This window comes from Syzygium oleosum, unplaced genomic scaffold (assembly GCF_021117445.2).
Source record: "Syzygium oleosum isolate NSW1041296 unplaced genomic scaffold, Sole_v2.1 Sole_v2.13, whole genome shotgun sequence".
NCBI classification, from domain to species: domain Eukaryota; kingdom Viridiplantae; phylum Streptophyta; class Magnoliopsida; order Myrtales; family Myrtaceae; genus Syzygium; species Syzygium oleosum.
Window position 1 is genome coordinate 3,535,301 of NW_026607497.1, and position 15,229 is coordinate 3,550,529.

Here is a 15,229-nt window from a genome sequence, read left to right on the forward strand (position 1 = left end):
CTTCGGGTCGGGAGTCGTAGTCGCTTGTCTGCTATTTGTGAAACTTTACCAAGTGGAGAAAGAAGAACAAAGAGCTTTCCAACCACGTCATTGGCTCCGATTTGCTTGTGGAAATTTCGATGATTTCCCACCGCAGCATACAAAAACAGAGAACATGAGGAAACATCGGTTCCGATTGCTTGTGGAAATCGTGTGACGAGACTCATGAACGTGAACCGAACGTTCCCATGAGTTTGTACTAAGTACTAACCAAATCAATTTAGGGACATGTTCAAATCCGGAGATAATCGATGATGTGAAGTTTGACGCGGTGAATGCTTTGGGAGTGGGCGGGAACAAGCTATGTTATGAGTTGTTGAGTAGGTCACTCCCAATTGGAGAGGCCAAAGGGAGGGGGAAAGAAAATCAAGAGAGATCGGGAGATAAATCAACATGATCTTCCACATCCAGAAAATCATGAATGTTTCGGAACATAATCACCGTGATTTTCATATCGCACAATTCCAATTGGGATTGCATTTGCTCCTATAAATAGGAGTCCTCCTCAATGGAGAGATATATACAAAAAGCAAGAAGATCATAGTATAGCGGAAGAAACAATCTTCTTCTTCCAAGAGAGTTATCTTCAAGAGAGTTATCCAGTTTGTGAGAGGTTCAGATCCACAAATTGAAGACAGTGAGAGATCCACCTTAGGGTGAAGTTGTATCCCATTATTTATCATAGTGGAAGTTTGAAGTGGACTACGGTCCCGTGGTTTTTCCCTTCACCTTGGAGGGTTTCCACGTTAAAATTCTGGTGTTATTTACTATTCGTCTTTACAGCTTTCATCAAATATTTTATCCTATTTAATTGTCACAGAAATAGTAGTGGGAAAATTATCCAGGCCTTTTTCGCATATACTGTTCTTTTTTCCCAACAAGTGGTATCAGAGCTAGGTTGCTCTATATATTATTTTTCTGTGCAGAATTAAATGGAGGAGAATTCTGGCAACATGATAAAATTGACCGCATTCAATTATGCGATCTGGAAACCAAAGATGGAGGATCTGCTATACATTAAAGACCTTTGGAGGCCAATCGTGATACCAATGGAGGAACCAACACCAACGTCCAAGGAGGTAGATCCTGCAGCGAAAGACAAATCGACATCGTCCTCTGGTGGCAAACCAACGACCATGTCCGAAAGTGAATGGATGGTGCTCAATCGAAAGTGTGCTGCTCAAATCCGGCAATGGATCGACAAGAGTATTTTTCAAAATTTTGCTAATGAACATGATGCTGGTGTTCTTTGGCAAAAATTAGAGAAAATGTATGCAAGAACAACGGCGCAAAATAAAGCAAATCACATGCGGCGGCTCGTGAATTTGAAATACGAAGATGGGAGCAGTGTCTCGGAACACATGAGCGAGTCCCAAGGTATAGTAGACCAACTCAACTCTATGAAGATGACATTAGATGATGAGTTGCAGGCGTTGCTGCTACTTAGCTCTTTGCCGAAAAGCTGGGACACACTTGTTGTGTCAGTCAGCAACTCGGCTCCTGACGGCAAGCTTACCATGGACATGGTAAAAGATAGAATGTTGAATGAAGAATCCCGGCGAAAAGAGAGCGGAGTCAAACTGGAATCCGAGGCCCTTGTCATTAACCGACAAGAAAATCAAGAACGGAGAGGGAGAAGCAAAAGCCGAAATTTTCGAAATCAGCAGCGAGGAAAGTCCCAATCCAACTTCAGACGAGACAAGAAGTGCCATCATTGTGGTAAATTGGGACACTTCATCCGAGAATGCAGAAAGCTAAAGGCAGAAAAATCAAAGAGTCATAACATCAACAAAGCTGACGAGAACCATACGAATGACACCGCAAATATTGCAGACGAGGTAATCATTATTCAAAGTGATGATTCCATTAATCATGCATCCCAAGATTCGACATGGGTAGTCGACTCCGGCGCATCCTACCATGTCACGGCTCGTCAAGATCTTTTTACATCTTACACCACCGGCAACTTTGGCTTTGTAAAGATGGGAAACGACGGTACATCCAAAATTACTGGTATGGGTAATATTTATTTGGAGACTAATGTTGGATGTAGGCTTTTACTCAAAGATGTAAGACATGTTCCGGACATACGTCTCAATCTTATATCTACCGGCAAGCTCGATGATGAAGGCTACAGCAATTTCTTTAGTAATGGGAAATGGAAGCTTACTAAAGGTAATTTGGTGGTAGCCAAAGGAGAAAAAACTTGCTCTCTCTACATCACACAATCCAAGCTGTGTAGAGGAGAGGTGAATGTAACAGGAAAAGGAGTCACCACCGAGTTATGGCATAAAAGACTCGGACACATGAGTGAGAAAGGACTCAAGATTCTCACTGGAAAGCAACTCCTACCGGGAATGAAAGGTACACTGTTAAATTCTTGTGTCGACTGCATTATGGGAAAACAACACAGAGTAGCATTTCGTAATTCCCCACCATCTAGAAAAGCTGAAATTTTAGATTTAATACATACTGATGTATGCACAATGCAAACTAGAACACTTGGAGGTGCGCTTTATTTTGTAACATTTATTGATGACCACTCTAGAAAGGTGTGGGCATTTGCCTTGAAAACTAAAGATCAAGTGCAGGAAATCTTCAAGCAATTTCATATGAAGGTTGAAAGAGAAACAGGAAGGCGATTGAAGTGTGTGCGTTCAGACAACGGTGGTGAATACCGAGGACCTTTCGAGGATTATTGCAAAAGTTTCGGGATCAAACTAGAAAGATCCGTACCAAAAACACCTCAACACAACGGTGTCGCGGAGCGGATAAACAGAACCATCTGCGAAAAAATCAGATGCATGCTCTCCAGCGCAAAGCTGCCAAACCACTTTTGGGGTGAGGCAATGAGAACGGCAGTTGACTTAATCAACCTATCACCTTCAGCACCACTTGACAGTGACGTACCACAAAGTGTCTGGACCGGTAAAGATGCTTCTTACGTCCACTTGAAGGTGTTCGGCTGTAGAGCATTTGTTCACATTCCCAGGGATGAGAGATTAAAGCTTGACGGGAAATCAAAACAATGTATTTTTTTGGGCTACGCTCATGAAGAATTCGGCTATAGACTCTGGGACCCCGTTAGTCGAAAAATAGTCAGAAGTAGGGACGTGGTATTTCTTGAAGATCAGACAATCGAGGACTTCGAGAAGCACAAGAAATCTCAATCAATAGACGAATACCCTGTTGATCTTGGCCCAATCGCTCCTCCTACCGATTCTAATAATGAGCAAGCTGAATCTAGCATTGAAGGTATGACTACTTCAACTGAACTTGAACCAATTATTGAACAGGTCCCATTAGAACCTCAATTGAGGAGATCAACCCGTGAACGACAATCTAGTCGTAGATATTCTCCCAACGAGTACATGATGCTCACTGACGGGGGAGAACCAGAGAACTACCAAGAAGCTGTGTTCCACGAGCACAAAGAGAAGTGGTTAAAAGCTATGCAAGAGGAGATGAAATCCTTAGACGAAAATCATACTTATGATTTAGTCAAATTGCCACAAGGAAGAAAAGCTCTAAAAAAACAAGTGGGTGTTCAGACTAAAGACTGAAGAAGGTAACTCACAACCACGATACAAAGCAAGGTTGGTTGTGAAGGGATTCGCTCAGAAGAAAGATATCGACTTCGACGAGATATTTTCACCTGTGGTTAAAATGTCTTCTATCCGAGTTGTTCTTGGCTTGGCAGCAAGCTTGAACTTGGAGGTCGAGCAACTTGATGTGAAGACTGCATTTTTACATGGGGATCTAAACGAGGAGATCTACATGGATCAGCCTGAAGGCTTCAAAATCAAAGGCAAAGAAAATCTTGTGTGTAGACTGAGGAAGAGTCTTTACGGGCTCAAGCAGGCACCAAGACAGTGGTATAGAAAGTTCGATTCATTCATGGAAGAAAATGGGTTCAACAAAACCACCGCTGATCACTGCGTGTTCGTCAAGAAATTTACCGATGGTAATTTCCTAATTCTTTTGCTTTACGTCGATGACATGCTAATTGTTGGCCAGGATAAAAGCAAGATCAACAACTTAAAGAAGGAATTAAGCAAGTCCTTTGCGATGAAGGATTTAGGACCTGCAAAACAAATTCTTGGGATGGAAATCTTCCGAGACAGGCAGAACCGTAAACTCTGGTTATCTCAAGAACGGTATGTTAATAAAGTTCTTGAAAGATTTAACATGAATAAATCCAAAGCAGTTTGTTCTCCACTTGCAAACCACTTCAAGCTCAGTTTGGAGCAATGCCCGAAAAGTGAGACAGAAAAGAAGGAAATGGAAAAGGTTCCTTATGCATCGGCGGTTGGCAGCCTAATGTACGCGATGGTATGCACGAGGCCTGATATCGCCTATGCAGTTGGTGTGGTAAGCAGGTTCCTATCCAATCCCGGTAAGGAACATTGGGCAGCAGTCAAATGGATATTCAGGTATCTCCGAGGTACTTCTAATAACTGTATATGCTTTGGTAATGATAAAACCATGTTAGAAGGTTTTTCGGATGCAGACATGGCAGGGGATGTGGACTCAAGAAAGTCTACATCGGGGTACCTAATGACTTTTGCAGGGGGAGCAGTCTCATGGCAATCTCGACTACAAAAATGTGTTGCCCTATCTACTGCCGAAGCAGAGTATGTTGCGATAACGGAAGCATGTAAAGAACTCTTGTGGATGAAGAAGTTCCTACAAGAAGTGGGCCATAACCAAGAGAAGTATATCTTGTACTCGGATAGTCAAAGCGCAATACACCTCAGCAAAAATGCAACTTTCCACTCCAGGTCCAAACACATTGATATCAGATATCATTGGATACGTGATGTGTTGGAAGAAAAAGCCTTGCAGTTAAAGAAAATACACACTGACAACAACGGCTCAGATATGATGACAAAATCCCTATCTATAGTGAAGATGCAAGCTTGTCGAACTTTTGCAGGTTTGACACCCTCTCCAAATTGTTCGTGAGGGGGAGATTTGTTGAGTAGGTCACTCCCAATTGGAGAGGCCAAAGGGAGGGGGAAAGAAAATCAAGAGAGATCGGGAGATAAATCAACATGATCTTCCACATCCAGAAAATCATGAATGTTTCGGAACATAATCACCGTGATTTTCATATCGCACAATTCCAATTGGGATTGCATTTGCTCCTATAAATAGGAGTCCTCCTCAATGGAGAGATATATACAAAAAGCAAGAAGATCATAGTATAGCGGAAGAAACAATCTTCTTCTTCCAAGAGAGTTATCTTCAAGAGAGTTATCCAGTTTGTGAGAGGTTCAGATCCACAAATTGAAGACAGTGAGAGATCCACCTTAGGGTGAAGTTGTATCCCATTATTTATCATAGTGGAAGTTTGAAGTGGACTACGGTCCCGTGGTTTTTCCCTTCACCTTGGAGGGTTTCCACGTTAAAATTCTGGTGTTATTTACTATTCGTCTTTACAGCTTTCATCAAATATTTTATCCTATTTAATTGTCACAGAAATAGTAGTGGGAAAATTATCCAGGCCTTTTTCGCATATACTGTTCTTTTTCCCAACATGAGTAGAGAACGAAGTTGGAGTATGCGAATTGAAGTCGGATCAAAGGTTTCCTTTAGGGATAATTATACAAATTATTAAAATATGTCTCGAATTTGAGCCTATTGAATGAAACCCGGGCCAAAGCGAAGCGGTTAAATTAATCGGTCAAGTGAAATATACGAATCTCTTGGTCGTGGAAATTAAATTAAAGAAAAAGGAGGGGCGCATAATTGTTTCGGTTACTGGAGTCGGCCAAGGCAAATAGAAAAGGAAAGTTGACCATGGCCTTTGTTGACTGGATTGACCGAATTTTATTGGATGCCGTGCGAGGATTTCTTTTCGTGTGATATTCTTTTTCACGGATGGGTCAGACTTACATTTGGTTTCCTTCTCCAAATATGTCATATAAATATACGGTTATGGGAATCTTTGAGGTGCAGTTGTTGATGAAGAGCAGCGTGGTTTTCTTGAAGTCCATATGTCCAGAACGAAGAATTGATTCTTGAAGCGCCGTGTCGAACCGAGTGCTCGGCGTGAGTTTTCTTTGTGGAAGTACACCAAAAAAATTAGTGTTGAAGCCGATTAAATCCTGTGGTAAGATTTGTGTATAATTTCTTCGTGAGATTGAGAGATTATTTTGTGAGGAATTATTGAGCTAAATACTACGTGAGCTATTGAGTGTAATTGGGAACGTGGGAAACACTAAGAGTGTTTGAGTGACTCGAGTGTAGTTGTAATCTTAGTTGTATCGCTTGATCTATAATGGAATTTCGTGCTATTCTCCTTGTGGACGCATGTCACTACGACCAGACCACGTAAATCTGGTGTTCGATTTATTTTCTTGTTCTATCTATTTTATTGTTCGATCGCTTGGCTTCCGCAATACAAATAGTCCTTGAACTTTGGCCTAATGTGCAATGTCGTTCTTGAACTTTTAATTTGTTCAATGTCGTCCCTGAACTTTAGCCCAATGTACAATATCGTCTCTAAACTTTTCGTAAATCTTCAATCTAGTCCTTAGATTATATGAAAATATCCAATATTATTTTTATATTAATTCGAGTTCAGGGATAACATTGAATATTTTTATATAGTTTATGAATTAAATTGAACCATGTACCAAAAGTTTAAGGACCCCATTCAAAAAATTAAAGGTACAGTTACAACATTGTATATTAAACCAAAGTTGATGGACTATTTGTGATATTTTTTCTTTTCTTTATATACTTTACTCGAGTAGCTCATTAATTGACCCAACGAGATAATTAGTTTTTTTTGTAAAAGAAGATGGGAAAAAGCCATAAAAAACCCCAAACTTTGCTCATTGTGATACATTTACGCTAAACTATTTTTTGTGATACCAAAAACTTCAAACTTGTACCCATGTGACAAATTTGCCCTAAACTTTTTTCTGTGATACTAAAAACCCAAAACTTATACCTATATGGCATATTTACCCCAAACTTTTTTTTGTGACAGTAAAAACCCTAAATTTTTTTTCTGTTACACCAAATTTTTGGGGTAAACGTGTCACACGGATACAAGTTTGGAATTTTTGGTGTCACAAGAAGAAGTTTGGAGTAAATGTGTTACATTGTACAAGTTTGGAGCAAATGTGTCATATAGGTACAAGTTTGGGGGTTTTTGGTGTCATAATTTTTTTTTTGGTTAATGTGTCACAATTGGCATAATTTAGGATTTTTTGTGGCTTTTACCCAAAAGAGATAAATGAGCATGTTGTCAGAAATAGCTCTGTCCACATGATATTAATTTCTGGGAAAAGTGCCAAAAAGTCCTAAACCTTTTCATTGGTGCCAATTTAGTCTTAAACCTTTTTTTTTGCCCAATTCAGTGCTAAACCTTTTGCATTGGTGCGAATTCAGTCTTAAACCTTTTTATGGTGACAATTCAATCCTAAACTTTTTGTATTTGTGCCAATTCAGTCCTAAACCTTTTATTTTTATGTTAATTTAGTCCTTTCGGCCAATTTTGACTTTATTTTGCTGACATGGACGCCGACCGGTCATCGGCGCTGATATGGATAACTTTAATAATATTTTAATTTTTTTTGAATTTTTATTTTTTTATTTTATTATTTTTTTCCCCTTCTCCTCCCTCCTTCCTCCAGCCGGTCGTCGAACTGGCGACCGGCCAGAGGCCGACGAGGGCGGCCTCGCGCTGGGCGAGGCCCGACCTCGTCGGATTTGGCGACCCAACCTTTCCCAGCCGCCGATCGGCGAGGGCTTGAGCCTCGCTATGGTTGGGTGAGGCCCGACCTCGCCGGATTTGGCGAGGTCGTGCCAGTCGTCAGTGAGGCTCGATCTCGCCAGATCCGGTGAGGTCGGGCCTTGCCCAGCCATGGCGAGGCTCGCCTTCGCCGTCGCTAGCGAGGGCGAGCCTCGCCATGGTTGGCCTCTAGCCTCTGGCCGGTCGCCGGTGCAGCGACCGGTTGGAGGAAGGAAGAAGGGGGGGGGAAAGAAAAAAAGAAAAAAATAAATAAAAAATTAAAATATTATTAAAGTTGTCCATGTCAGCGCCGGTGACCGGCCGCCGGCCGGTCGGCGTCCACGTCAACAAAATCCGGTCAAAATTGGTCGGAAGGACTGAATTGGCACAAAAACAAAAGGTTTAAGACTAAATTGACACCGATGCAAAAGGTTTAGGATTGAATTGACACCAAAAAAAGGTTTAAGACTAATTTGGCATCAATGCAAAAGGTTTATGACTGACTTGGCATAAAAAAAAGGTTTATGACTAAATTAGCACAAATGCCAAAGGTTTAGGACTTTTTTGGCACTTTTTCCACTAATTTCTAGATAAACCTACCGGTATTCCTTAAGCTTTTGAAATTTTTCCCATTTTGCCGATACATTACAAGAGTGGGAAAATTATCTAAAAAGTCCTAAACCTATTGTACGACAGCCAATTAAGTCCTAAACCTTTCAATTTTGCCAATTCAGTCATAAACCCTTTAAAAAGTTGCAAATTCAGTTATAAACTTTTCAATCGTGCCAATTTAGTTATAAACCTATTGACTATTTGCCAATTTAGTCCTAAACTTTTTCACGAAATTGCTAATTTAGTCCTTCCGACTAATTTTGGCTGAAAATTGCTGATGTGGCGGTCTAGCCGGCATCGGCCGTCCTTCGTGGCGCTGACGTGGATAATTTTATATATATTAAAAATTTGAATTTTTTTATTGATTAATTTATTTTTATTCTTTTCTTTTCTCTTTTTTTCCCTTTCTTTTTCGTTAAGCCGGTGAGTCGCCGGCTGAGGGCTAGCGAAGGTGGCCGGCCACTGGCCGAGGGCTGGCGACCCCCGCAGGCCGTGGGTGAGGGCTCACGAGCCCTCGCCCAGGCCCTCGTGGGCCACAGCGAGGGCGTCTCGGTCCTCGCCTGCCAGCTTCAGTGAAGGCTTGTGAGTCCTTGCTGCGGCCGGCAAGGGTATCGTGAGCTGTCGCCCACCGTCGCTGCGGCCGGCAATTGCCTGGGCGAGGTCCGCAACGTCCTCGCCACGCTAGATCTAACGAAGGCATCGCGGCCGGCGAGGGCATCGAGAACCCTCGCCCAGGCCCTCGCCAGCCACAGCAAGGGCGGGTGAGGGCTTCGCGACCCTCACCCCTGGGCCGGGGGGGTCGCCGGCCCTCGTCCAGTGGCTGGCCACCTCCGCCAACCCTCAGCCGGCGAGCTCAACGAAGAAGAAGAAAGGAAAAAAAAAAGAAAGAAAAGAAAAGAAAAGAAAATAATAAAAATATAATAATCAATATAAATCAATAAAAAAATTGATTTTTTTTTAAAAAATAGAAAATTATCCATGTCAGCGCCACGTTGGACAGCCGGCGCCGACTGGATCGCTAAGTCAGCGATTTCCGGCCAAAATTTGCCAGAAGGACTAAATTAGCAATTCGTTAAAAGGTTTATGACTAGATTGACAAATAGTTAACAAGCTTAGGACTAAATTGGCACGATTGAAAGATTTATGACTGAATTGTAACTTTTTAAAAGGTTTAGGACTGAATTAGCAAAATTGAAATGTTTAGAACTGAATTAGCCACCGTACAATAAGTTGAGGACTTTTTGAATAATTTTCCCTTACAAGAATTCTGAAAAAAGTTCGTAGAGAAGCTATTAGGCGCACAATGGTGAAAATTGTAATGTATTGAAAATGCATAACCCGCACATATTCATGAACAACAAGACTGTCTATATTAATAAAAAAAAAGTGTTGTTTTATTCCACCACCTTCTTATTATTTCCCGTTCTTTTTTTGTACAAACTTCTTTTCTTCTCTTATACTTACTAATGTGCTTAAGATACGCATATTAGAGATGAAGAGAGATATAACAGAATGCGACATGTCTGGGCAGCAGCTAAACCTATCCCCACTGAAAATGAGTTCTAAATCCATCCCCGATTAAATCTACAATATAACCTATCCCCACTGCATGATTCGGGCTCTACCAATGACAAAGTGAGTCAAGTTTAGGTATGTATCATCTAATTCATCATGTCAAGATCAATGGATTGGCAATATAGTAATTAACAAAAAATGAAGGTTGGGTTATATATAATCTACAATATATATATATATATATATATATATCTTAGCTTGTTCGTACATGATCATATTGTAGATTAAATCGGACAATTAGCTTGCATTTCTTGTCATGCAACATCCTCTGTACTCTATACAATTGTTAATACTTTGAGATAAGAGTCTTGCTCATAAAGTTGTAGGATGTTTAAGTTTAGATAATTGTCGCAATATCTATATCTCACAAAGTAAAACAAGAAAATTATGACATTCACTTAGTTGCAATAAAACTAAGCAAAAAAAATCCACATTTTATAAAGTGTTGTGTTGGGAAAATCACAAATGTGGTGATTATGGGAAAATCCCCTATGTTGTTTTGAAGATGATAAAGATAATCAAAGGCTACTAATGTGTGTATTTGTTGAGTAGTACTAGGTGATATATGCACAAGCTGAGATGCAGATGTTTGTCATAAATAGCACCAGAATATTCTGATATGAGGAGTGCTCTATCACTGTCAAGATGCTCTGCCGATATATGAGGTGAACAAGATATTAGGTAATTGAAGATGTCTACAAGCTGGAAGGATTTTCGGATAAGATGAACATTTGGAAGGATCTTGATCGAGGGTGAACAAGCCGAGAAGAACAGGGATGTTCGTGATCGCTTGGAGGTACAAAGATCGGATGAACAGTTGAATGGACCTGTGATGGTGAACAATCCTAGAACGAGGATGTTTGGTAGAGCCTGGAAGGACCATGAAGATGAACAGCTTGGTAGAGTCGAAATTGCCAATCTGCTTGGAAGGACAAAAAAGATCAGCATCGATATCAGGTGAGAGCAACTGCCTTATACAGATGAGGTGGAAGATTGTGATGATTTTTAAGGACAACGTGATATTCATGATGTGATCCATTAGGAGAAGATCTCAAGATTATCCTGGTACGTTTTTCTGTAAACAGCACCAACGGACATAAAGATCAGCTGATTGATGATGTTTGCATCAATGCTGAGACATCATGTCATTGGTGATATTTGAACAACGAACATGTGAGGATGTTCGAGATTATAGCTATTGAAGGATGGAAATGTGCAACGGAAAGATCATGAAGTCTATCGGGGAACAGGAGCATGTGTTTGTCAGAATTGTCAGAGCAGTCAGAGTAAGGAACAGTAGCTATAGGACCTATTTCTGGGTAGCCTGCAATATGGACAGTACCATTTCTAGATAGTAGCACCAACGGTTCTCTAATGGCTAGTTGATCTTCTCAAGCACCTCCAACAGGAAGAATGAATATGTCTATTTAAGATAAGACCTTCGACGCCAAAATGTTAGAGAGCACAATGTAGAATTCGAATATTTGCTCTGAGCTTCTTTCCTTGTTAATATTGTTTCGTTCTCCTGAAAGATCTTCACTATGATAATCTTACCGTATAGTAACCATGTGAAAGATCAAGTGTATAAGAGTAAGTGCAATAATTGAATCCTGATAGTGTGATCTATTATTTGTAAAGGATCAACACTTGCCAATTATAACTTGTTAAGCATATTACTAGTTCAATCCAGCCCGTATTGCGGCTGTTAGTCTGGAGAGTGGATGTAGGCTTAGGGATAAAGCCGAACCACTATATATCTACTTGCAAATCTTCTATCTCTTTATTATTAGCATTACTTGATCTTTATTATCACGATTTGGCAAAAAGCAGCATTTACCCGATTTCTACAAACTGTTTTTGCCACTGTTTGAAGTTGAATTTGTTATATTCCGCAAATGTTTTTCATAGTTCTCAAACAATTTATTCACCCCCTCTTAGGTTGTATTGTTAGCCCCAACATATTGCACTTATGCTGTAATGTCGGAAATTCTTTGTATACCATCATAATCGTAATATCAAAAAATCATATTCTCTCATACTTTATAATATCGGTTATAACAAAATGACGTAATGGTGGTGCGATGTTGTAAAATTACACAGAAATACATTTTATGACATCATGTGTACTTGATTAGATCAAACGTAACAAATTTTTATAGAATATTGTAAAATAAAAGAAAACATATTTTACAATATTTTGCACTTGATCACATCCTCACTGCGTAAATTTGCAAGTTTTGTTTTTTCTTTTTTGTTTTATTAGTTACGTCGATCAAATTTAAGTGGAGATGTCCTAGTAATTTCTTTTGGGAAAATTTCAAATAAGGGCCTGAAGAGCTTTCTCAAATAAGAGCCTAAAGTGGACTTTATGTCAAACAATGGCCTAAAGTGCCATCATTTTCTCAAATAAGTGCATGGAGTGGATTTTGTTTCAAATAATAGCCTGTAATAGCTATGTTTGTTTCAAAGAAGGGCCTGACTTTTTGGATGGTAAGGGCATTTTTGTCTTTTAACTTTTTTTGAATTTTTTTCCTTTTTTTCTTTCGTTTTTCCTTTTTTCTTTTTTGGGTTTCTTTTTGTTCTTAGCCGATGGCTAGCCACCAACAAAGCCCGGGAAGGGTTGGGTTGGCGAGGGTCGCCCTTGCCCGATCTGGCGAGGGCCACCCTCACCGGCAACAGGTGAGGGATGACCTCGCTAGATCTGGGCGAGAGTCGCCTCGCCCAACCAGCCCTTCTCAAGGGGGGGGGGGGGAATTTCAACAATTCAAAGAAAAGGACCTTGCTCCACCACACCACTTCCAACACTTGAAATCGATAAGGAATCGAAAATGAAGACAACTTCAGGAGGGGTTTTGACTAAGGGCGCGTTTGGTAATGTTTCTATTTCTGAGAACAATTTCTTTTCAGAAATAGTTTTTTCTATTTCTATTTTCTGGATGAGTTTTTGAGCAAAAAAATGCGTTTGGTAACTGTACAAAATTTCTATTCCTGGAATAAAAAAAGAACAGAAATGTGTTTGGTACAACCAAAAAAATTTCTATTCCCAATTTTTTGCATTCAAATCTATATCTTTTATTTAACTATAAGTACAAGTTATAAGTGAAAAAACCAATAAGCATGATTTATTGGTTTTTCTAATCCTTTTTAGGGGTTTAAAACCCCTTTTAATCCCTAAATTAAGGAATCTTAAAAAATACCACTTGGGCACCTAAAAAAATTTAAATTTCACTCAAAGTGGGTGGCCACAGGTATTCTAAGCCATTTTGTGAATTTTTTTTTATTTTTTGGGGTAAAATTTATTAAAATTTATTAAAATTTTTTACTTTCCCTAAATCTGTTTCTTTTTATTTTCGGGAAACTTTTTTATGAAATTTTTTTTAATTTTTTCAATTTCGGAATTTTGCAAATTTTTATGGGTTTTCTTAGTTTTTCTTACTTTTATGGATTTTCTGAGAAATTTTCTGATATTTTGGAATTTTTTAATTTTCTAATTTTTTTAGGGATTTTTCTGAAATTTTTCTAATTTTTATGAATTTTCGAAATTTTTTAATTTATTCTAAGCCATTTTGTGAATTTTTTATTTTTGATTTTTTTTGGGGAAAATTTTATTAAAATTTTTTACTTTCCCAAAATCTCTCTTTTTATTTTCCAGAAAATTTTTTATAAAATTTTTTAATTTTTTCAGTTTCAGAGTTTTGCAAATTTTTATGGGTTTTCTGAGTTTTCCTTATTTTTATGGATTTTCTGAGAATTTTTCTGATTTTTATGAATTTTTGGAATTTTGGGAATTTTTAACTTTTTTTATGAATTTTTTTATTATTATTCCCGCCGGGAATGGACCGGACCGGTGCTTTGAGACAGTCTACAGATGACGAAGGATGGAGGAGGAGCTGAGGTCGCGGCTTGAGGACCAGACCTTTCTATTTCTTTTTTTGTTTCTGGGAACAAAGAAATAGAAAAAATCTACTTCTTATTTCTGTTCCAAATCTATTTCTTGGCCATTTTTCTATTCCAAGAAATAGAAAAATAAAATGCGTTACCAAACAGATTTCTGTTCTTTTTTTGTTCCAAGGAACAGAAGAACAGAAAAATAAAGAAGTAGAAACGTTACCAAACGCGCCCTAAGTCTTCAAAGAAGGAATTCCACCCTAAGCTAGGCTATTTCACATCAAGGCAATGGTTATTACAAGACTGAAAAGAATGGTGGCAAAACTACGAAGGAAAGAACTCACGAAAGAAGAAGATAGATCGTGGAAGTCACACGCAAAGGCCAGGAACTGAAATCACTCATAAAGGGAAAGAATTCAAAAATTGCTGGCCACCGGCGAAGAACAAAAAGAGAAAAGGAAAAAAAAGAAAGAAAAAAAGAAAGAAAGAAAAGGAAAAAAGAAATAAATGAAAATAAAAATTGTCTTTAGAAGAAAATGCTCTTGACTGGTCGGAATATTTCACCAACCGGCGACCGGCAAGATCAGGCTCTTATTTGAAACTCTTATGACCACTTCAGACCTTTTTTTAAGACTAACATGCCACTTCAGGTCCTTATTTAATACAAAATCTATTTCAAGTTCTTATTTGAGAAAATGAGAGCACTTTAAGTCCTTATTTGGAATTTTTCCAATTTCTTTTGATTGGTGTAGTGATGACCAACTAATATCACCATATCTCAAATGGAATAAGTGGCTCTGTACGAAAAAGAGAAAAGGACCTAGGAAAAAATTTAAAAAGAAAGAGAAAAGGAATCAAAAGCCACTAAAAAAAGGGGAAAAGGCTACCAAAATTTTCAAATAATGTCCATTGTGACGTATTTATCTTAAACTTTTTTTGACAAAAAATTCTAAAACTTATACTCGTGTGATACATTTACCCTCTGTCAAGGTTCCGTTAATGATCACCGTTAAAAATCTGCCTATATGGACTTTGGAAAACAAATAGTTTTGACATGACGCCTACATGGCTTAATTAAATTAAAATTTTGGCGAAAAAATCGCCTAAAGAAACCTTGACGAAGAGTAAATGTGTCACATAGGTACAAATTTGAGGTTTTTTACCCTCCATCAAGTTTTCGTTAATGAACACTGTTAAAAATCTGTCTACATAGACTTTGGAAAGCAAACGATATTGACAGCATCCATGTGGCTTGATTGAAATAAAAACTTAGCGAAAAAACTATTTGATGGAACCTTAACGAAGAGTAAATGTATCACATGGATATAACTTTGGGGGTTTTTTATGTCACAACAAAAGTTTAGGATA